Source organism: Strix uralensis, chromosome 3, assembly GCF_047716275.1.
Source record: "Strix uralensis isolate ZFMK-TIS-50842 chromosome 3, bStrUra1, whole genome shotgun sequence".
Taxonomy (NCBI): Eukaryota; Metazoa; Chordata; class Aves; order Strigiformes; family Strigidae; genus Strix; species Strix uralensis.
This window is the reverse complement of record NC_133974.1, coordinates 43,608,023-43,632,368: the sequence shown is the minus strand read 5'-3', so window position 1 is coordinate 43,632,368 and position 24,346 is coordinate 43,608,023.

The following is a 24,346-nucleotide window of genomic DNA, read 5'->3' as shown; positions in this document are numbered from 1 at the left end:
TAAAAATACTCTTCCTCCTTCAACATAATCTGGAAATGGTGGAATGCTCTACAGCACTGTATCCCCTTCATAGAGAAGGCAATCATCTGTTTCAGCAGTGCATATTCAAACCCTAATGGCAGCTGGAATTAAAGAGCTGCATATTACAAGTCTCTTATACAATATTTCTGTAAAATTGAATATTCAAGAATGTTCCTGTCCCTGTCTTTCTAGTGTACTTTTTCATCCTTACTGTTATTCATTTATCTGCTTTCTTTTCCTGTTTATAGTTCTTTTTTTTTTTTTTTTTTTTTCTATATTAGTTCTTAGATCCATGGTATTAGACTATTTTATCTGGGTTTAGGGCACAAGAGGCATTTGAAAAAGAAATATTAATATTTACTGTTATAAAAGGACATAAATATTGAAAACATGGAAAGCAAAATTTCAAAGTAATGAAGTAGTACAAGTGTTTTAATTTTTCAAATAAAAGACAATCTGCTGTTTTCTAGTATAACCTATTACTTTGGATACCACTACATCAAAGAAGAAAGTAATTTTCATTTTAGTGAAATTGCATGAATATTACAACATTTTGATGTTAACATCTTCTTAACTTTTAATACTTTTAATGATCTTTTCACTTCACCTGAATAATGACTGACATCTGGATCTCAAAGCCATCAAGCATAATAATATAGCAAATGTATCAGGCAAGAAACTGAAAACTTCATTAAAGAACCTGCTTAATTAACCTACATGTCTACAGAAGTGTTATCGATATTTTAAAAAGACTCCAATGAACATAATTCTGTCACAGGCAGAGAACCATTCACAGGGTTCAGGTAGGTTTGGGCCACCTTTTGCAATTTCCAGCTTGCCCCTCTTCAGATCAGTGACTTCTAGGGTATGCAAAATTGTCTATTTAATTCAGTGAAGTCAAATAACAGTGTCAGGATGACTGAGTTACTTTCATTTGCATGTGTAAAGGAAGAAAATATGTATTTTTTTTTTACAGAAATCTTTCTTAATATCTTTGTGCTTTTCGCAGTTGTTCACATGTCCCCATCATGTTAATCTGTGAAGACTTTATTAAAGTGACACATCTTTAAAGAATCCCTTTGTTTGAAAGTAATTATTTCTTTGTAGCTATGGCTGTTAAAATCACAGTTTTACCTATATCTACATGTAAAATGAAATACACTGTAGAAAAAATGATGATTTTTGAATAAAGAATCTTAGGAAAAAATACAGTGTTGCCAGCACCAAATTACACTAATAACAGAATATTAATAAAAATCCATTTGAAAAGTTTACTTTTAATTTGCTTGCAATGGATTAGAAATCCATTTCCTCAGTCTTTTTCTTTTTTATTTTTTTTTAATGAAAAACCTGGCTTAATTTAAGAAAAGTAATAAATTTTAACAATATTAACACTCAGAGTCCTAAAATACGCATGAGAAATATATACTTGTTTAAGCAGACAGAATTAAAATTGTGTGAAAAATTAAAAGTAGCCCTTCTTCTATTCATTGCCATCCCTCTTGGAAATGTAAATGCAATATTTTAATCACGAGATCTGTTTCAAATCCACATTATTGTGTATTTTTAATGTTTGTATAGGAATTTTAAAAAAAAAGAATAAAAGTAACACCCAAGTCATTTCTTGAATGTCACATTGGGAAAAATATAGTGTACTTCAGCATGGGACATCTTTTGCAAATAATTTCTGTAGTGCACTTTAGATGTAGTTTTTCACTATTTAATTAATTACAAAAATATGTGCTGCAGTTAGCAGAACTTTGCCATTTTCATAACATTTCTTGATGCTCAGCCATCCTGTGATAATAAAGCTGTCATGAGGGCAGAGGTTCTGCAACTCAGTGTTCCTGACAATTTTTGTATAACACACAGATATCAAATGAGTATGCAGAATTATCTGCTTCATATAAATTTAAATATAAATTTACATTTAAATGTATATTTTCACCTTTAGACATCTGCCTTTGCAATAGCAAAGAGAATGAGATGCAACCATATTTCTCCACTAATATTTGCCATCTGAATAGTTGTGGAAAGTCAGGTCTTAAATGTTAGAAAATGTTTAAAATTTTTTTTTTTTTTTGAGCGAACATGGATCAAATACTCCCCAAGGCTATTCCAGCCTCTTCCAAAATAATTCTGCCATTATGAGTAGAATAATCTGTTCAAAATTCTGTTTTAACAGTGAACAAAATGGACTCAGATGTTTAGCAACGAAGCTTTTCAGACTGTGTCTCCTCATGCAGCATATCTCCTATCCAAGACACATTTATCTATCTCTAGTACTCATTTCCTTTACTTTGATTTAAAAAGAAAACAAACATAAAACCTAGAAAGATAAGTCTTCCTGACCTGAACTCCCTTCCTCATCTTATAATTCCCAGTAACATGGAAATGATCACTTTGCAAAAGTTCAGCAAACCAGTTACTGGCTGAAAGTCCTTTCTACCCTTTCATCAGCTAGTATCACCAGGCATCTCTTATACTTTTTTCTAATGTTACCTGAGGGTCATCAAGGTCTCACTGTCTGAGTCTCCATTCCTTGTTCTTCTAAACTGACAATATCAGACATTCTGAATTAGTAAATATCACACAAATGGTATTTATGTTAATTTTACATGCATGTACACACACATAGATAATAGCTAGGCAGCCGGTTTGCTGGTATGCATCACTACTTATCATGCTGATTATAATCATCTCATTGCTACCTTATTCTTCCTCCATCTGTTTGTTGCATCCATCTGTTGTCTATCGTCTTATAATGAGATTGCAAGTTTTTGCGGCGGGGAGAATTTCCTTGCTATTTTTTTGCATGCAGTTAGGAAGAATGGTTTGATGCTATTCAGAGTGTTACTGTTGTTTAGATGATGGTAATAAGAATGATCTAAATAACCTTTTTTCCTTTCAGAACAGTTTGCAGGAAAGATTGTTAGTCATTTGAACGTATTGGTGTGGTAACATGACTAACAGAGAATTGTTTTTAGGAAAGGTTTTTTTGAAAAATGGCTCTTCAAAATAATTTTCACATCTTTTCAAGTTCATGGACTTTCTAGGAAAAAGGAAAATTTAGCATGCAAATAAAACCTTTGAAATTCTTTGACTTCAGAGTCTGTGCAACAGATGTCTACTCAGATGACGCAAAGATATTTCAATTTTTTTTCTATTGTGATAGCTGTGTTGCATTCCTGTGTTAAAGGAAAAGTAAAAAACATTTATTATGTTGGTTAAATCCAGTTTGTCCAGTTAGGATAATATTTTTTATTATTATTATTTTATGTCTTTAAGCTGGTCTGTTATGAAAAAGTGGGGTTTGGTTTAAGATATCTTGGAGCAAAAAAAAAAATTATTTCCTTGGAAATTTTTATTTCTTCATTTATTTGCTTTCAACTCTTATGTTTTTAACTGTAAATGTGGAAGTTGTTGCAAGGAAGTGAAACTCAGATGAACTGGGCTATTACTCTCTGCCACTTCCCAAATTCTCTGCCCTTACCATGCCTCAAGTGCAAAATGTAGTGAGTGAGAATCAAGCCAGACAGAATTATATATTGCCCTGAAAACACCTCTGAAGCATGGAGAGGACAGGTAACTTACAATTTCCATGTAACTGTTTGCATTTGCCAAGACATAATTCCCACCTGCTCTGCTGTGACTCTCAAACTAACATGTAGGTTATTTCCTTTAAAATTTCTTTTCCCACTCACAGTGCTATATGAGGATTAAAAACCAACAGTATGTAAAAACCAGAAAGACTTACTTTGATGTATAAGAGCACACAGCAAATTTAAACCTTGTAGGTTATCAAGTGACAAGGACTTTTAAACTTTTAAACAGTGTTATGAATAAGCTGTTACAGACTTCACAAACTTTTCATTTTATTTTAGGATTAATTGTTCACTGGGAAAAGGCCATTTTTCTCATGTTAAAGTAGCTGCCTACTGCTGATACTGGTGAATTTTATAAGGAATTTCAAAATCCTGTATAATTAGTTGATAAGAACCTATTAACTGTCATTCATATCATATTCATTAGCTGATGAAATAAAACCTGACTTTTTCTTTCTTATCTGTTATGATTTATTTAAGAGATCATGAGTTCAGCATAAAAAAATAGTAAATAAAAAATAGTGAAAACCATCCCTTTAAGTAAAAATTGCAGATATTTTTTTCTTTAAAACTGAAATTTGTCTTGCAGAGGTGGATAGATAGATAGATAGATAGATAGATAGATTAGATAGATAGATATGTAGATATGAATTTTCCAGACTTCTTTACTGTTACATAGAACTGAACCTGTCTGTAATATACTGATCTCCGAAAATCCCCACTATGCTATCATCTTACTACAGAAACCAGGAGTAATTAGAAAATGTTTGCAATATGGCAAATTCTCCATGGATATAGTGTCTATACTGAGGACCATATTCTTACAAGAGAATGGGCTTTGACATTGCCTTTTCACATAGCTGTTACATTGACCCAGCCCGCACTGCTAAACCAACAAGTTCAGTCTGTGGTTGGGGAAGCTCTGGAGACCACGTGGGGAGTGGGAGAGAGAGAGATGGTGTGTGTGCACATGCAACATGTGCACGTGTGTGTGCGTGCGTGCAAGTTGCATATGGGTGATACAGCTCTGGAGCGGGAGGAAGACAGGAGGTGGTGGGGGGAAAGAGAACCATTCTTAGCTGTCGCATGAGGAATAATTAATGATTTTATTGACCAAAAAAACCTGTTCCAGCATAGCCTCAATGTTGACAATAAGCCTGCAATCTGCAGATCACATGTGAGGGAGCATCCTGCTCCATAGTGCTGGGCAAGCATGGGGAAAGGTCAGCCAAACTGTCCTCATCTGCATGAGTGACACCTGTAATATTGGCCTGTTCTAAGTTAAAGGGAGATTATCACATATGAAAGACAAACTGCCATTCATCTTTAACAAAAGTTCATTTTGGCTAAATTCAATATTTTTCCTTCTGTATTGGCGCTTGTAATACACAATAAAAATACAGCAAGCACTCTAGATTACTGAGGGGGGTCAGTGGTGGTGGAGGAGGCTACAGGTAGGTGGGAGGAGGAGGCAGCCATCAGAGGAAGTGTAAAACTGTGAAGTTGGTCACCTTTTAGACAGGTTTGCAAGGAGAGTTGAAGAGAGCCTGGTGGTGTGGACGGAGGGGGAGTGAATTTTCAGGGGGCTGCAATAGCCTCAGCTGGATACTATGGATGTGCTTTTCTCTCTTCTCAGCTCTCTAACTTAACTAATTGCTTGTCTTATTTTTTAAAAATCAATGACTATTTTTCAGAAAGCTGTTCTTATGCTAAAAAAACACTGAAAGTTTACTTGAATACACTTTATTTTTGTTTGTTTTTCCTAACTGAAGTTTGAGTGCATGGCATATTTTAACTCTTATACTTACAGTTTGCCTTTGATCCACCAGAAAGTAAATATAAGTCAACTGGATTAAAATATGCACACCTATGTGTTAATGTTAATACTGTTCTGGCATCAGTCTTCTTATGTCTATAGTTTCTGTCCTCTTCATGTAGAAATAACAGAGCAAGTTAAGAAAGCAACATTTGAAAGATATATAAATGTGTTCTGTACATAGGCAAATACAAAGATACAATCAATATTTCGTTCTCCTAGTAATGTTGATTACTCCTGTAAGAAATCACACTGTATTTCTGAGAGGAAATGTACAGTAGTTTCTTCCTTTGTGTGTATGTTCAAATACACACTAACCTCACACTGATATTTGCTGCTAACCCTAACATGGTACATGTCTCATGGCTCGTAAGTACATTATTATATTTCATAAAAGTGGAGTTAATAGTGGCCATGAAATTTGACCATCTGCTAATTCATCCAGTCATGGTCACATTAAAGAACCAGTTTATTTTCACTTTCAAATCCAAAATATCACTTGACCAGAGTGACAAAAGTCAACACAAGTGTGCATCTCTAATTTGAGAATCATAGAACCTACTCTTTAATCTGTGTATTGACTAATATTATTAAGTTGACTGTGGTTTAGGTACTAAAAAATTACTGCATACAGGGTGTTCAGGCAGGAGAACTTGAAACAAAAATTGTTGTCAGACACTTAAATGCAAACAACTCCTCGCAGAAATATGTTAGAACTCTATCAGTAAGATCCCTTAACTGTATATATAATTTCTTGTTATTTCTATTGCTGTTGTTAAGGAATGATTTGGAATGAAAAGAGAAAGCTGTTTTGCAATTTTATACTACAACCAAGGTAGCTGATAAACAAGAACTTAATTTACACTGAAAGACAACATTTTTAATTTGCAAAATCATAATTATTTGTTTGATACTTACGAATATTTTGTTTAATCATACATTTTGTTCAATGATGTATATTATTTATGGGAAGTTGAGAACTGTATGAAACAAAAAGTGGTATAAATTAATAGAGTTGTAAAATCTCAAGCAGGGTTTTTTGTGTTTTCAATCACTAAGTGCAAAAGGCTTAATGGAAAAAAATGCACGACTGATAACATAGAAAGCCTTGACGTTCAGTTGCATTTTGATGTGCATTTTCACATGACCTCTTTAGGTTGGAGCTACAATCTAAGGAGTTTTACAAACAAGGCAAACTATAGAGAGATGTGGAGGCATAAAGCAGAAGTATAAACAAGGGTGCAAATGAGAGGAAGACATTTGAATCTGAATGGCCAGTTAATGATTCAATTAGTTTTTCTCTTTGTTAAACTATGATAATCCTTTTCTACTAGCTCTCCATATTGAAGCCTGTTGAAAGGAAGAATGCTAAGTATCTTAAGAAAATTCTAAGAAAAAAAGTAAACCTTTTGTAAACCACTGCTGCTTCTCAACAAAATGCTGCTTATGATCAATAATGTGGATGCAAGGCAGATATTTTACTGGGTCTAAGATTCTGAACAGACTTGGTCTGAATAAAAGCTATCAGTCTGAAGTGATTCCTTCAGCTATGCAGGCTAACTGAAGTGCAGGTCTGGCTTCAGGGTTGGTGAGAACCTAGTTAGTCATATGTACCGTGACTTATCTCTTCAACTTTTCCTATTCTCATCATTTCATGTTTACCTTTCCACTGTGCACATTAACTTCTTTTTCCCTATTCCACTCTTTCTCCCCTCCCCAACTTAGAAGCTTCATTAATACAGGTTAGATACATTCTTCATTTCTCCATAGTGCAGAGATATGAAAATAGAGCTTTCAAAAATACATGTACATAAAAACATCTTTGTATGTATGGACACATGAATATATTGCCATATGAAGGCTCTGTGAAGATGGTATTCTGATTTGCGGTTTCTAAAAGGTGGCTATGCAGATAGGTGACTGAGACTGTTTATTATGACTGATGCTAGTATGTAAAAGGTACTGATTAAAATGTACCATGGTTGACATCTGGCACAGAGGCAGAACAGCACTTCCTGCCCTTTTAAGTCTTGGGCTGAAATTAAGCAATAGTCACATGGAATCAAAAAACTGTTTAGTAGTGGCTTAAGTTAATGGATCACTTAAAAATCCTGAGAAGTTACCCGATTACTTTACAGGCCAACAAACAATATTATTTACTTAACTAATTTTCTTGGCAATCCTGTCATTCCCAACCACTGTGTGAATGGTTATTAATGATATCATAGTAGTCATGGTATTCAGTATGGCCTCAGTCTCAGTATGTAATTTGGATGCCTCATGCAAACAGAGTTAGACACTTGTGATCTATTGCTTCTATGGGAAAGTAATCATGAGCTGACAATTGATTCCCATTTTTGGATCCCGTAATTTATCTTACCCACTTTCAGTAAGACACAAACTGATGTCTACACATAACCTTTTTCACAAGGGTAGATGTTTGTGCTGGTATAGTGTAAGACTTCTGTAGGTTCCATGGGTTCCTCAAACTGAACCAAAATAAGAATTAATTCTGCAAGAGTTAGACTAAAATGAGATGATCTGCCTCAGCATTTGTATCACCCTACGTGTATGTATTTTAAACTGATTTATGTTAATTACCTGCAGTGCTATTATGTAAACCAGAGATGGAAAAGAAAAGGAGGGAGTAAATTTTCTCATGTAGGGAATGGGTTGAACAGGCAGATATATGGGAGTTTCACTCCCTCTCACTTCTGATGGTCTTCCTCCTCCTTGACCTTGCCCAGGCACACAGGCATGGGCTTCCATATCATGGTGTATCATCTGACATAGCCATGTTGGTTGCCTCATGGACCTATTTCCTTCACTCCTTTCAGTTTTGCCTAGGGCTATAGCAACAAAATCTGACTTTCTGCTTTAGATGGGAGAGTCACATAAACCAGGTAAAATGCCTGTTAACGTCACCAGACCATAATGAAAATATTTTTCACTTATTAAGTGAATTTGCCCCTGTATATAGGGATGGAAAGGAAACTAGAACAAGAACTCTGTAAATAAATTAGGATGAAATTAACATTGGAACACAACCCCCTTTTTAACATCTAAAATATGTATTAAAAGATGTGTGTGGGTGTTCTGCATCAGCTTGGATTTCACATTTTAAAAATTCCAAATGTCGGTTAAAGCTATAATTATGTTTCAAAATACTTTTTTTTTTTTTTTTGACGTGATGCTTTGTGGTTTTAATACAATGTATCAAATATTCTCAATTAAATAACAAATGTGTTATGTAGTTGGTATTATATTGAAAACTGATGGGTACATTCTACAACCCTCTCTAGGCAGAAACACTTTTCTTTAAAACAATAGGCATAACCTGTCAGTTCCTTCAAATTCAGAAGTAAATTGGATGCTTTTTCTCCTTGAGAAGCTAAATGTCCATTTTAATCATTGAGGGGGACATTTTTATTTAATTCAGCAATGCAGTAAATGCAGCTCATAGCATTATTGCAACATTACTAACATTTAAAAATAGGATTTATCATGCTTTTTATTTAGTTTTATTATCTGACTCATGTTTTTGGATTTTAAGTTTAGTAACTTTTCCTAATTTCTTCAAATTAGAGGGAACATTTCTGACTTGGGAAAACTGCAAGGCCTTAAGTTGATTCTGAGGACATGAATATATTCCTTAAATTTCCCAGTGAGGGACAAGACCCCAGTTCCTCTACTCATTTTGATTTGTGTATGTGTGAAAGCAAGTAGTAGTACAGATGAGTAAAGATGTATGTGCACTTATATGTGCATGTATACATTTGAAAGCTTTGTCTCCATATACCTCCTTAAAACAAAATATCTAACCATACAATGAAGAAGTTATATAGAAATAAATACATGTGTGTGAAAGAGTCAAAAAAAAAAAAAAAAAAAAAAAAAGAAGAGGCAGAGGAAAGTTAGATAGGAAGGAGACAAAGTACCGCTATAGCCATTCTCGCCTAGTTCAAGGGCCTCCATCTTTCGAAAGGCACTAGAAATCTGCACACAAATACTCTATTTCATACCATAATTTCTCAACAAAGTTTCTTAATAATTATCTAGTGTCTTGGTTGTTCAAATATTAATGTATGGTAACATTTCTCATGCGCACAGACCCACTATCTTCAAAAGTTAAAAAAAAAAAAATATAAAACAATCTCATTAGTGACAACATTTTAGAGTTAAAAACCTCTGTTCTGTGTTGATAATAAATTCAGTCAACTGCCTACCACGCTTGTGAGCTATTATGCAATAAAAAACCAACTACAACTGCAAAAAAAAAAAGTATAGGAAAGTAGGAAAATACCAACTAGCCATTTCAGAAGGCCATCTGTGGCAATGTTTCAGCCTAATTTAAAAATACCCATATGAGATCACAAGAAACTAAGTATTCTTTTCCATCCTTCTCTTTCTTAATTCTTCATTTGTCTGATACTATTCACAGCAATGGTTTACATGTAAATTGCAGATTTAAAATGTTAGAGAATAAAACTAAAACCTTTTTATTTTTGTAATGCCTTCTGATGCAGTACAGCATAGATAATTTAGATTCAAGCCACTCTAAGTGCATACAATTAGATTTGATTTAGGTCAGTCACCCTACTCTAGGCCAACTAGTATTTTCGTTTTAAATCAAAGTGGAATTTTTCTGGTGCTGATGCCTTCAAAATGTGTAAATATAACCCTTATGGTTATGGTTCATAGAGATCTTGGATGTACAATTCCCATAGAACTTGTCAGAATTCAGTATTTACTGCAGAAATACATCTGTGATTAAGGTTTTTTCTTCTTTCCCTTCTCTATAATCTTTCAGTTAAATCCTCAGGATCCTTGTCTGAATCCTAAACTGGATTACAGTCCTGTTTCCAGATAAGATTAAAAACTAAGAAGCTTGTGAATATAATGGTAACCAAGAACCTATTTTCTTTTCAGGAGAAATGATGAAATTTAAGCATGCAGAAAAGTGGGACAAATAGAATTTGGTAACAGACTTGTGTTATTGTATGTAAGTATAAAGGAGTCCCAGAGTTCCAATAAAGGAAATAAGTCTTTAAATTAATGTCTTGGGCCATTTCTGTAGAACTGCTATATTTTTATCTTTTCCTCTTCCGAGGGAAGAATTCATGAAATTTCATGGAACTGGCAATTCAATTTATTCATTGCCATTAGTAGAGGCCAGGGAATGACTAGACTAAGGAGTCCTGTATTAATGGGAAAATAGTCATCGGTTTAACTGAGATAACAGCTGAAAATTAAGGTCCAAGAACAGTAGGAGTAAAGCCAAGAGAGCTGATTGGTTTTAGGCCCCAAAAGAGGCTGCTTGGTCTACTAAGGATTTCAGAAGGTCAGAAGTTTTTCCCTTCCCTCTCTTTCAGCTATACTCCAAAATGCTCAACAACTAAGTACATACAGACACCATATTAGCCGTACCAGATGCAGTGTTTACAGGTATTTCATTGAAAATGATTGATCATGAGCTCACATTGATCACTCATTCTAACACCTCATGATTAGACTATTCCTTTTCAGCTGAAATGAGACAAACCTAAGAACACCTAAGAAACCTAAGTCTTAAATACTGTCCTATTACACTACAAATTTATAATTAGCGGAGTGGAAAATCCAACAAAGTAAAAAATTTTCCAGAAAATGTAGCAGAAGCAGCCATCTGTTTTTTCTCCCTGGAACATATAATTGTTAACCTGAAGCAAATATTTATAGCATATTGTAAGCAATAAACAAATAAATAAATAAAATAAGTCCATCTAGAATACTAAATAATGTCTGAATTTCCACCATGGCAGAATATTTCGAATCTATTAGTATGCAGACCTTTGAAACTCCCAATGATATAAGAATTATTTACTTCACTGGAGTCAAATATTGGATTTTCACACTACTATACAACTACTGGATTACTTTAGTTCCTTAATCAAAACTCTTACTACATTTTCCTGAAATGGTATACTTTAAATATAAATTAAATATTTGCAGCACCTTTTAGTTCCCATAGTCAGAGGGATAACTGAGTGATGGATACATACCATTGGACATGACAGAATATAATGTCCAAAGCACAGTGTAATATTTAGAAAGCCAGACACAGATGTTAAGGAGTTAAACATTACAAGAGAGGCAAAAAGAATGAAAAAACTCTTGATTTACTGAAACTGTTACTCCATGCAAGAAAAAAAAAAAAAAAAAAAAAAAAAAAAGAAATCTTTAATAGATTTAATTTCATAATAAATTTGGGGGTTCACCTAATAGAGCCACAGTGGTGCTAGTTTTATTAGCAAACAAAATAGTGCCCAAATCTGTTTCTGTAGCCCAGAAATCCAGTGGTACATCCTGACCATATTCACACTCTTAAGCTTGACAAGAGAGTGTCTGTGTGCAGACTGCCTGTTGGCAGTTGTCCCCACTCCATGATAATTTCTGAATGGTGCCTGGAAATAGTTTGAGAGATCTGGCTGTCCCAGGACAAAAGCACGCTAGGAATCACTTCAGGAAAGTAATGGGGTAAACAACCAGATATTAATATGATTCCAAAGCAAGGGAATGATTTCTGATACAATTTAATTTACTAACAAGATTTCATCAGGATGAAAGCAACGAGGGAGTGGTAAACTCATGATCAGGGCATATGAAGTCTCCTTCAGGTTTTGGTTATGTTCTTTGGGTATCCTCTTTTCCTCCTCTACTATATATGATATTCATTCAGCATCTCTGTCATTATAATCAGTTTAAATCCTCTACTGAATGGGAGATTACATAGGATTAATGCACTGCCTATTCAGCAGGCTGTATCCTCAGTTTCTTTATGCTCTAGTTTTTCCTCGATGTGCTACTAAAAATAATAATAGTAATAAAAATATGTCCTCTGGTTCATATAAGATGTTTAATATGGATTGTATCAAGGATAATGTTGGTGTTTTATAGGAAGAGGAATCTTCCCTCTATGTTTTCAGAGACAATTACTGAAATGAGAAAATTTTGGCCATTTCTGGAAAATATCTTTTGCAGTGGGACAACAGAGATATCTGGGTCTTTAAAGGTGGCTGTGAACATCCCATTTTTCAGCTTTGTTTTCAAAACATTGTAACTGTTGAGCAAATAATTTAATCCTTTTGGCCTCAGCTTTTGGTCCATAAAATGGAAATAATGAAGATTTTGCTCATCTCACTTGTGGTTGTCTTAGATTTTTCAAACGACTAAAGGTCCATGATGCGCTGCCTTTACTGTTTGTAAATATCTTTCTCACTTTAGTGTATGAGGGCTGCAATTTAGAGCACCTGAAGACTATTATAAAAATAGTGATATAACTGAGAAGGAAAAGAAAAATTTACAATAATAATAAGTAAGGGAAGGGTGGAAGGAATTAGGACTTACTTAAATTATTAAAGTTAAGATTCACTGTTTAATGTAATTCCTGGCCCATATAGATAATACTTTAAAATGGAATGGAATTTTATTATTCTTTTTTTACAGGTGCAAAAAATGGGATAGAACAATGAAGTTGTAAAGAAGCAAATAGAGGACACTAGCACCACTGGATTTTTTTGAGTGCTCATAAGTACTAAAGGAATATATGATATTGGAGTATATGAGATAAGATAATTTACATACTTTAATAACTTTTAGCTTTTTGGTATCATCAGGGAAACCTGAATTGAGACAAGGTTAATTCTTCAGGCTTCTGTAATGCAATGTAACAGGGATTTAGTATTATTAAACCAATAGATCCATAACATTCCAAAGAAGGGAAAAGTTACATCATCTTGGAAAACAAGCTATAATGACAACTAAGACTGGCTTGTGGTTATCTTTTGTCTTGAAATAATTTAAATGCCTAATTGACAATAAAACATAATTTTGTGCACACCACAGAACCACTTATAATTTATAGTCTTATATAGGTAAAACAGGACTGAGAAGCATGAAACATCAAAACTTTTTTCAGGGTTACAAATCAAAAAGTTAAAGTCATATTTTGTTTCAAATTAAATTATTGGGTTTTTGCTCTGATGGATAAAAACATGGGTTTATCACTGGAAGTTACTATGTAAACATAAATTTATGAATAATTTAAGAGTCCTCCTGCAAAAATAAATGAAGGAAGAATCCTACTGAACCACCGTCTGTACCTGTGACATAAATTTTCTGGCCAAGAAAGTAGGACAAAATACAAACTCCTGGTTAAACTGAGTACAGTAAAACCTAAAATCATGCCTCAGATTCAACACATTGTCTGGATCATTTTCTACATTAAATAACTAAAGTCAAAGGAACTTTATCACATTATGGACCAAATGTGCTCATCAGTACTTTGATACCAATACTAAAAGGGATGGTGAGATCACTACTTTTAGAAATTGTTTCAAAATATGAGGACAAAACCAAAGCTTGACAAAAAAGAAAGAAATAACATGAAACAATATTTACCTTATTTAACCTCAAATGCCTAATTTTTCCTGTTTTACTAATTCTTCATAACAGTCCTTATTTAAACTCAATTCGCTTGGTACATATTAGAGAAACACCAGTACTATTTAAGCTACTGGGATTACTTTTATCTTCCATTTTTGAAGTTCATTCATGGTATAGGTTGCTCCTGTGCTGATGGTTGCAAATGTTATTAAATGGAGACTTAATATTTTTGAAATCTTAAAACTTTGTTATCTTATATTTAGAAAACTAAATCTCTTAGTAGAAAAGGGAAGAAAAATAAAGACCAGTCAAGTGGTGATATATTTTGTGTACATGCAATTCACATGAATATTCTTTTTCTTAACAGAATGTTTCATTTATTGAGGGGAATAGTATTTTTTGCTTAAGAGTTACTTCGCAGGCAACACATCTCCTTCCCTTCTAGCACAAGAATTGACTAGCAATTGTTTTGTAACAAAAGTTGCCTTGCTGACTTTCCTTGTCTAAATCACTTATTACCATGCATGTGCAAAAATCTTACTTCTTAACACAAAAGGGAAGTGGATTTCTGTCATCATGCTATTTGTTTTCCTTAAGTAATGTCATCCAAATTAATAGCATAGCAGAAAGTCAACTGAGATATCTTCATGTACATATTTCAGTGGGTACTATCTCAGTCTTAAGTTCTGCATGTGTACCACTACTGGCAGAACCAATACCATAATAAACTACTTTGGGTAAGAAAATGTTTCATCTAACAAATAAATAATTTCCACCATCATCATTAGTCTTTGTGAAAAAATTTTCATCAGTGGTCTAAAAATTTATATGGCCTGTCTTGTACTTAACACACTGATACATTTTGATGGTAAATACTGATTTTAAATAAATATGTTTCCATGTATTTCCAATACAAATGTGTGTAATAATTGAAGCTGTTAAAAAGTAAATAACTTTCCAAGCCAAATATGTCAAATACAAATTAAATTTCAACCTGCTATATAATATGCTTATGGTAGTTAGTGCCTTTGAAACAGGGCATTGCTTTTTATTTAGGTGCCTAATATTCAGTTTTCAAGTGCGAAAATTCAGTCTCCCATTTGAAGAATGTGTATATATTTACAAAGGGTTAAATGTTTCAATGCATTTAATAAACCACAATGGAAGAGTTTTCCTTAAATAATGCATACAAAATTCAAAAGGGTAGCAGAGAAATTACAGGGTATATGGCAAGGTAATGACCCATCAAAACCCCAGATCTCTAATTCTAAAATCAATTTTCAGGGAAAGGTTTCTAGATTAATATGTGCATTTCTTCTCATAAACTCTTCTTGAGTTGTCTGAGTATATATATCCCTTCATCTTCACCTCACAATGCAGGAAAAAAAGCAAAAAACAGAGAAGGAATGTGTGTCCTACCTTTTCTTTTTTTTAAACTTTACACATTAGAGCACCATATGACTTGGTTACAAACTTCATCAGCCGTACACAAAAGCTATTTTATCTGCTCACAATTTTCCCCTGAGAGACATATCTACCTCACACAGTGGAGTGTTGTGCAAGGACGTCTGTTCTGTCTTTGAGCAAGCTGGTGCATCCGCCCAACAGTGAACAGCTCAGAGCTTGCCAGTGGGTGCTATGTCATCAGTACATTACCTAGTGCAGACATGCCCTTTGTTTGCTGTGTTATTCTCCTTTGGTTCACACCTCTCTGTGCAAACACTTCCACCCACCTACACTGATTTTCAGAACAAAAGATATCAAACTGACAGTAAACCTAAATCAAAACCTGAAATTCACCTACTCTTACAGTTTGAAAGGTGTGTTCAGATCTGCTATTTGTGTCGACTCAGCTTGTTCTGTCTGTGACCAAAGCAAAACCTTGGACTGGACACATGCAGATGCCATAAACATTTGGATCTGAATCTAGATCTTAATAATTTTTATGACTGGTGACACCATTCATTGAGTTCACAGGCCTAGTATAATTTCAAGTTTTGTGAGGAGTATTGAATTGGCTGTATCACATTGACTGACTCAGATATTAAATACTTTGCACACTGAGGTAAACCTGATTCTCAGTCATTAGCTTTTTCATCAGAGAGTGACTTGGGGGATCAGCTGAGTTGGAGGTTGTCCAGTTGCCCACACACAGGCATCCAGTGTCATTTGGAATGCTTGTAGCTACTCTTCCAGAAGGTCTCTACTCTCCCACAGGTTTTGTGACATATCTGTTCCTTCTGTGCAGATGTCTCAGATACCCTGAAAAATCTCAAATGACACTAGATGCCTGTGTGTGGTCATTGCAGACAACTGAATCATGGACTATGTGTCTACAATAAGCACCTGTCACACCTGTAGACATCTACAAGAATGAAATTTAATTCAGGATCAAGCCATCTAAATTTAGGTGTCCACATGCAAGTACCTCAAATTACAGTAAGCAGCTATGTGTAGACAACTCAGCCAAGCCTTTGCTGCTTTTGTGTCTGTTATTTCCATGGAAAGGCGGGTCTAGACTCTCAGTGTCCCGAATGTCAAAACTGCTGCTCAAAATTTTTATCCTAAACTTGTAACAAATGCAAGGTAATAATTTCTCTAAAATGTTAATCAGGTTTTTCTTCCTCTTGTGAAATAATACTCTCAGTCCCACTCACAGCTTGAGTTATTCAGGCAGGATTTCCTTTTTCAGAAGGAGTGTGTGAATATGTGTTTCGGTGTGTTGGAAGGGGAGAACAGTCAGAAGAGAACTGAAACACACCTTCATTAAGACAAAATGCCAATGAAATATGTTGTTCCACTCCATACCAATCTTAAAAACAAAGATTAAAAAAGAATGCTATGCTAAAATAAATAGACCAGAAGCCTGTACCTAACCTTGTGCAAGTAATTAAAACAGATAACTGATGGTTCAGATTCTGCAAAGTTTTTCAGTAACTAAAATTAGTTGGGTTGTTTTGCTTTGTTTTGTTTTTTCTTTTCACATTTGTTACCACTGAGAATTGGATTTTTATTAGCTAAACACACATATAAACCCACTAAACACAGCTATCATGCAAATAAAGGTATGTACAAGACAAATGGTCTATGCATTTTGATAGTTTATATCTGCAATCTCAATAAGTAAAAAAGAAATAAAGAAACACCTCGATTTTTAAAAAAGCTTAAACTATGTCCTCTTTAAAATTAAGCAATGGAGATATGTAAAAGAGGTATCTCTCTGTTGTGGGCTATGTGTATTCTTTAACTACGTGGCTTTGCTGCCTTTCTTCTTTTTTGTCTTTTTCTCTGTAGAAAGTTCTCCTCACTGAAGGTAAGGAGAGAGGCCAAAGAACTCAGAAGAGGTTCTTACAGAGCAGATGATGCAGTTCACACAATGACAAGGTTGTGCCCCCAGTAATGAAGGAAGTCAGCCTGTGACTGAGTCTGCGAGGCGTTATTGCAGTGATCTCCAGATCCAGGTTTTGATCTCCTTCATACTCTCCAGTGCAAATGGGGATCAACCCAAGGTGAGTGCACTGACTTTAAGTTTGCACTGAGGTCAGAATATGTCCCCATTTTTTAAACATTTCCAGCTCAAAAGAGCTTTGAGCTGTTAATTTTCATGGTTATTCTCCATACTTTTTCTTTACACATCTCTTCTAATTTTTTCAATTACATCAAATCCTGTTGCCTGTAAAACTGAAAGAGAACATGTGCAATACACTCTATGCACTATTTAAAATATAGTTACCCAGATGATTTACCTTTCCAGCTTAAAGACCATAATGTGAGGGTCAGAAGTGCAGTTTTTTTTCAAGGTTTAGTCTGGTTCACTTCTCAGTGGAGTTCAAGGTAATGACCTCCTGTAGCCCTATTAATTGAAAGTAAGTTACTTGGATTCCATTCGCCTTGTGTCAAGACCTGCAGCTCTCTGGGATCAGTGGAGGAAGCTAACAGTACCATATTACTAGTGAAAAAGCTCCAGATGCTAAATATGGTGCCCTTCCTCACTGATCCTTCCATTCTTTGGTTTGTTATCCTTTCTGATTTACAATGGAGATCCTTTTTTCTTTACTCTGTACTTTATTTTGAGGCAGGTGGCTGAATTTGGAAAGGGGGTGGTACTGTGGGGTTACATGCTGAAGTGATATAAGATTATAATTAAACAAAGAAGAACAGGAATGAGAAGTACTCTTCACCATAAATTCTGAGTTGGACTGCAGGCAACTCAGAGCTCTGAATGGGTACTGCTTAAAATAAATCATACCTAGGAATTATTAGAAAACATATGTTGCGCTGGTGGCTTATGCATTGAAAAGGTCTCCTCCAAATCTCTCTCAATGTGTTGAATGATTTAATACAAGCAGACACTGGAAGTCATATTCTTAAGCAGTGTGTTAATTGGTGTAACTCTGCCTTGGCTGAGGATCTGGCCTGAGAGTTGTTAGAATCTTCAGTTGGTTCTTTCTTTATGAGTTTCCAGAAGCTGCTACTTGTCAGATGCTTGTCCCTAGAGAAAGTAAACAGAGATCATCCAGAGGAGAGACCCAGGGAGCTCAGCAACTGCTATACTGAGAGAAAAAAGAAGAGTTTGCATCTGTATATTGTGTGGAGGGGGACAACAGAGTGACTGGGAAGCTGCTCAGTTCTGAGCCTTCTTTTAATTTTAGAACAGCTTCCTACTTATTAAAGGTTGGCCCGTTTTGAAGGAATGAGGCTAATCATACTGATAATAGTCAGATTACTGTTAATGATCATGTAGGAAACGTTGAGACAAAATGATATTGTGAACAGCTTGAACTGTGACCATCAATTCTACTTCTGCTCTCTACCCAGATTACTAATGAAAGATAGTGTTTACTGTCAAAAACTCCTTTTGATCACAGGTAAGTCATGGAAAAACACAAAGGAATTTCTTTTCATTTTTACTCTCTCCACTCTTTGGAAGTCAAAGAACAAATGCCACTGTTTTCAACTTACACAAGGAATTTTTTCACACAGCTCTCAAACTTCCCTTGTGAACGAGAGTGTTGTTTATTCAATGCTGTGTGAAAGGCTTCATCCTAAAGTCCTCTGCTCCTGAAACTAAGATACTGTAGCTGGGATTGACTGTACTCAGTACATGGCCGGATAGCTCTGAGATATTCTCACTTAAATTATAAACTGAGTTTACTGAGTTCAGTAGGGACTTTGACAGTGGTTTCAGGTGGGCTAAGGATTTTATCTAGTGAGTCTCTGGAGTTCCAGCTATGTCAGTACTTAACTTGTAAGTCAGTTTACTCATATGGGCAACTACACAAGCCATCTGGTACAAGTTTATGTTTTATACTTCAGAGTATTTAAGGCTGCAGGAACTCAATAAATCTTCTATATTAATCTATGGCATGTCACAAGTTGTTAGCTTTCACCCATATATTCCTCCTGGTGGCCATGTGACTTGAGCTAAACCAAGCATTTCGGTCCTCAGGTGCCTGAAGTGGTAAATGTCACAGACTGGCACTAACCAGGCATCAGCCAACAAAGTCGTTGATGAAAAAGAGCTGAGAAATGTACAAGGTGATTTTTGTATTATGCTTTAAAAAAAAAAAAAAAAAAAAAAAAAAGTGACATTCCTGTCATCCGGATGTGGACAAAAATTTATCCTTATTCCCAAATTTTCTGATCCTTGAAGGCAAATAATTCTTGAAGAACACTGAATGACAATCATTGTTTTTATGCAGAATTACATTGCTGGTGTATTAAGGGCACTGAAGAACATGCTTTTTTCTTCATAGGTCATGAACCTGGGATTTACATATATCACATAGGTTCTAAAGCCTGAGAAGACTACTGTGGTATCCAAACTGATACCTGGATTACAACAGGTTGTTTTTTTTTTAAAGACAGGCAGATGTTATTGGGCCTAGGTCTTGGTTGATCCATCGTTTTGCTAGAAGGTTGTTCTTGTATTTAATGTCTTAGTTAAATTTCTTAATTTCACTTTTAAGTTTTGTCTATTTTCTGTTTTTATCAATACGATGTTTTTATGTCTTTAACAACTCTCTGATGGGTCTATAACCAGCAGGCATGATTATTCTCTTACTAAACCTTAGTGGCTCCTGCTGATATCCCATCACTAACAATACTCTTCAGACATCAATCAGCTAGTTAACAGATGAGCTACTAATTCCCTGTCATTTATGTTCTTTAAATAATTAACATTTTAAAAACAAAATGTAAAAAAAATATGGAGAAATCAGATATCCATATACAATGTTGATTTCATCAGTCTGGCATGTGATCTTCTCTTTGTGTTTTGTCTGAACTAAACCTTAATATTCTCATATTATGTCTCCTTTTCTATAGAGCTCTACACCCAATTTAGAAGACTTAGAATGAAATAGGATTCGTGAAAAAGTCATGTATCTCTGTCCATAAATAGTATTTTATCTTAAATGAAAAATTTGGGGAGTTTATAAGAGAGAAGGAAATGGAACTGATTAAAAAGTTAGCACTCTCATTTCTGAGTTACACATTAGCACTTTTTTTTTTTTTGAGGAATGATGTATAATAGGACATCAGAATCCAACAAGTATGAGTTGTAGGCATTAATTTACTTAGGACATGCAATTCACTGGAATCATTAGTGCTTAGGTGGAAAGCTTATTCAGGGAGTGCTTTGTCATATGAAGCCTTATGTGTGCTTCTTAAAGGTTGTGCTGTAATTTGTGTTCTGAAAAAGACAAACAAATCAAAATAATTCAGAATTTTCCATTTCTTATCAGTTCTCCAAATCTACTCTGCTCAGGTTCCCCAACAACAGTCTGAATGGCAGATTCAGATGCTTCATATCAGGCATGCCAGATTCTCTCTGTATCAAAAAACCCCTTCTTTCTCCCACAGCCTTTACAATTTGCTTCTTTGTTTGTATAAAGCTGGAGAAAATTAGTCATACTTTTGTTATAAACTGTGGGTTATATATGAATAAGACAATCAGGAGATAAACATACAACTTTGTGTTTAGAGAGGAATCTAGATCTCAGAGATGACATATGCATCTGAATACAACTATTATGATGCTGAACATATGTATGGTGTTGACATGCATGGTGCACACAAGTCTCTTGTGGTAAATTTCATATATCATGTACCTTTGATCGCTTCATGTGTTTTAGCACTCTACCCTGTCTTTGTTTTATTATTTTTGTGATGGATGATTGCAGCTGCTCAGTGGAGTGGAATGTTAGAAGTCCCAACAAAGAAATGTGGAGTTGCCTGAAATCTAGGGCTTGAACGCTGGATTTTAGGTAAAATGTACAATAGACTGTGACTGACTGAAATAAGAGAAGTTTGATTACAGTTTGAAAACTTCTTCTAGAGTGACATAAGGCATGTCTTACTATATGCGTATTCTAAAAGGCTTCTGCCTTTGACATTCAATATTCTTATTAAATTGTATATTGTTTAGAATTTTCCTTCTCTTTTCAAAAGCTGGAAAATAGTAATCACTATACTTAAGTAGACAGTTTTTCAGCTGTGGGAAATAAAAATAAAACATCAACATAAAAAAAACCCGCTTCTGCAAATGTCAGGAAGGTTTTATTGATAACCTGTTATAGTTTAAATCGAGCTGGCAACCAAACACCATGCAGCAGCTCTCTCACCCTCCCCCAGCCCAGGAGTGGGGGAAACAGTTAGAGGGGTAAAGGTAAGGAGACTCGTAGGTTGAGACAAAAGAAAATAAATATTGAAATAAAATAAAGTTAAAATAATAATTATGTTAATGACAGTTAGAATATATAAATGAGTAACACACAATTCAATTGCTCACCACTTGCCGACTGATCCCCAGCCTGTTCCTGGCTAGTGATCTGAGAGGAGATGTTCAGGTTACATGTTTTCCAATATATTCTAATTAATCACCATCTCTTTTCATGTTTTTTAATATATATGTACGGATATCATTCCCTTAGTCTATGGTCCATATATCCAAAATGTGTAGTGAGTTCATTTAGTCCATAACTTCCAGTTCCATCTGTCATGACAGTCTTTCAAGGCAGGAGGGATGACGCAGAGTTCACTTGGTCAGTGGAATGGGTGACATTGGAGACAGCAGGAGGATGACGTGTAGTCTCTGTTGTATGTTACATTTGGAGCTCATAGCTGATGTATATGGCATGGTCCATGCTCACACTCTACAGGTTGAAGATGTTGATCTCGAGGACGTTGCTGGGTGTCAGTTGTTGAAACTAGTCCTGATTTATCAGTTCATTTCTCATTAATCTGGGTAATTGTCATGGTTTAACCAGGATAGGGTTAAGTTTCCCCAGCAGTGGGGGGGGAGCTCTAGCCGGGTTATTCAGATACCATGCGGACAGACGTCACATCCTGGCAGGTCACATTTTTCCTGGCGCGGAGCGCGGTGCACTCGTGGTTTTGTACATCGTGCTTCAAACTGCTGTATTTGGTAGCTATTTTGCTCTGTTCATTGCTATCACTATTACTGTTATTGTTATTGTTGTTGTTGGTTGTGTTGCTATTGCATTGTTGTATTAAACCTTTCCTTATTTCAGTCTTGGGGCTTTGTATTTCACTCCCTTTGTGGGGGAGGGGCAGCGGCCGCATGGTCTCAGACCCCGGCAGGGGCTAAACCACCACAGTAATTTTTAATGCAATATCCTTAGTATAATATATATATCAACCATAGCAATGATGATATGCAATGACAGGGTTATTTAGCAATTAACACAAACAAATCAATTCATCACCTATATTCACCCAAAATCAAATCCCCTTGAAGTACACATTGTAATTCCCAATCCTTCTGCACCACCCACCAAGTGCACTTAAATCCTTGGGCAAAAGTAATCCCATGCATGGGTTTACCTTTACCCGAAGCAGGAATAATCCAACCTGTCTTCCCCTAGCATATTTTTAATGTGCACTTCAGGGACTTTATCCCCATCTATAGTACATAGAAGGTTTGATTGGGTAGGGTCAGCTTAATTGGCAGATCCTCTAGTGTTGACAAACCAGGCGGCTTTTGCTAAATGTGTATCCCACTATTTCAAAGTTCCATCAGCCATTGCCCTCAATGTAGGTTTTAGCAATCCATTGTACTGCTCAATTTTCCCAGAGGCTGGTGCATGATAGGGAATGTGATATACCCACCCAATAGCATGTCCTTTGGCCCAAGTATCTATGAGATTATTTCAGAAATGAGTCCCATTATCTGACTCAATTTTTTTTGAGGTGTCATGCTGCCTCAAGACTTGCTTTTCAAGGCCTAGAATAGTGTTCTGGGCAGTGTCATGGAGCACTGCATACGTTTCTAACCATCTGGTGGCTGCTTCCACCATTGTAAGCACATAGCATTTGCCATGCCAGGTTTGTGGGAGCATGATATAACTAAGCTGCCAAGCCTCCCCATATCTATATTTTATTCATCATCCTCATGCCAAAAACATTTTAACCATTTGTCTTGTTTAATTGTAGCACAGGTTTCACATTCATGGATAACCTATGCAATAGTGTCAGTGGTTAAATCCACCCCTCGATCACAAACCCATCTATATGTTGGATCCGTTCCTTGATGACCTGAGAATTCATGGGCCCAGTGAGCCATAAATTTTTCACCCTTATGTTGCCAGTCCAGATCCACTTGAGCCATGTTAATCTTAGCAGCTTGATCCACTTGTTGGTTGTTTTGATGTTTTTCAGTGGCTCAACTCTTGGGTACACGAGCATTTACATGACATAATTTCACAACCAGGTTCTCTACCTGAGCAACAATATCTTGCCATAATTCAGCAGCCCAGGTGGGTTTACCTATGTGCTGTCAGTTGCTCTGTTTCCACTGCTGTAACCACCCCCATAGGGCATTTGTGTGAGTCAGTGTAGCAATAGAGCACTGGCCATCTTTCTCACTCAGCAATATCTAAGGCCAGTTGGATGGCTTTCACTTCTGCAAACTGATTCTGTTCACCTTCTCCTTCAGCAGCTTCTGCAATTCGTTGTGTGGGGCTCCACACAGCAGTCTTCCACCTTCGATGTTTCCCCACAATGCAACAGAACCCATCAGTCAACAGGGTATATCGCTTCCCATTATCTGGTGGTTTGTTTTATGGTGGGGCCTCTTCAGCATGCGTCTCCTCTTCCTCTGGTGACTTTCTGAAATCTTTGCCTTCTGGCCAGTTTGTGATCACTTCCAATATTCCCGGCCAGCTGGGGGTCCCTCTTCGAGCCCATTGTGTGATGAATGCAACCCATTTACTCCACGTGGCATCAGCTGCATAGTGTGTAGAGAGGGCCCTCTCTCTGAACATTCAGCACAGCACTAGCAGCTGGGGTGCCAGGAGGAGCTGTGCTTCAGTACCAATCACTTCTGAAGCAGCTCAAGATAAGCTCTATTTTAAATATGTTCCTGACAAGTCGGAGAGAGCTCACCAGAATCATATACAAGTACAATTCAAAATGTGAAAAAAACACATTACAATGAGACAAACTACCTACTTTACAT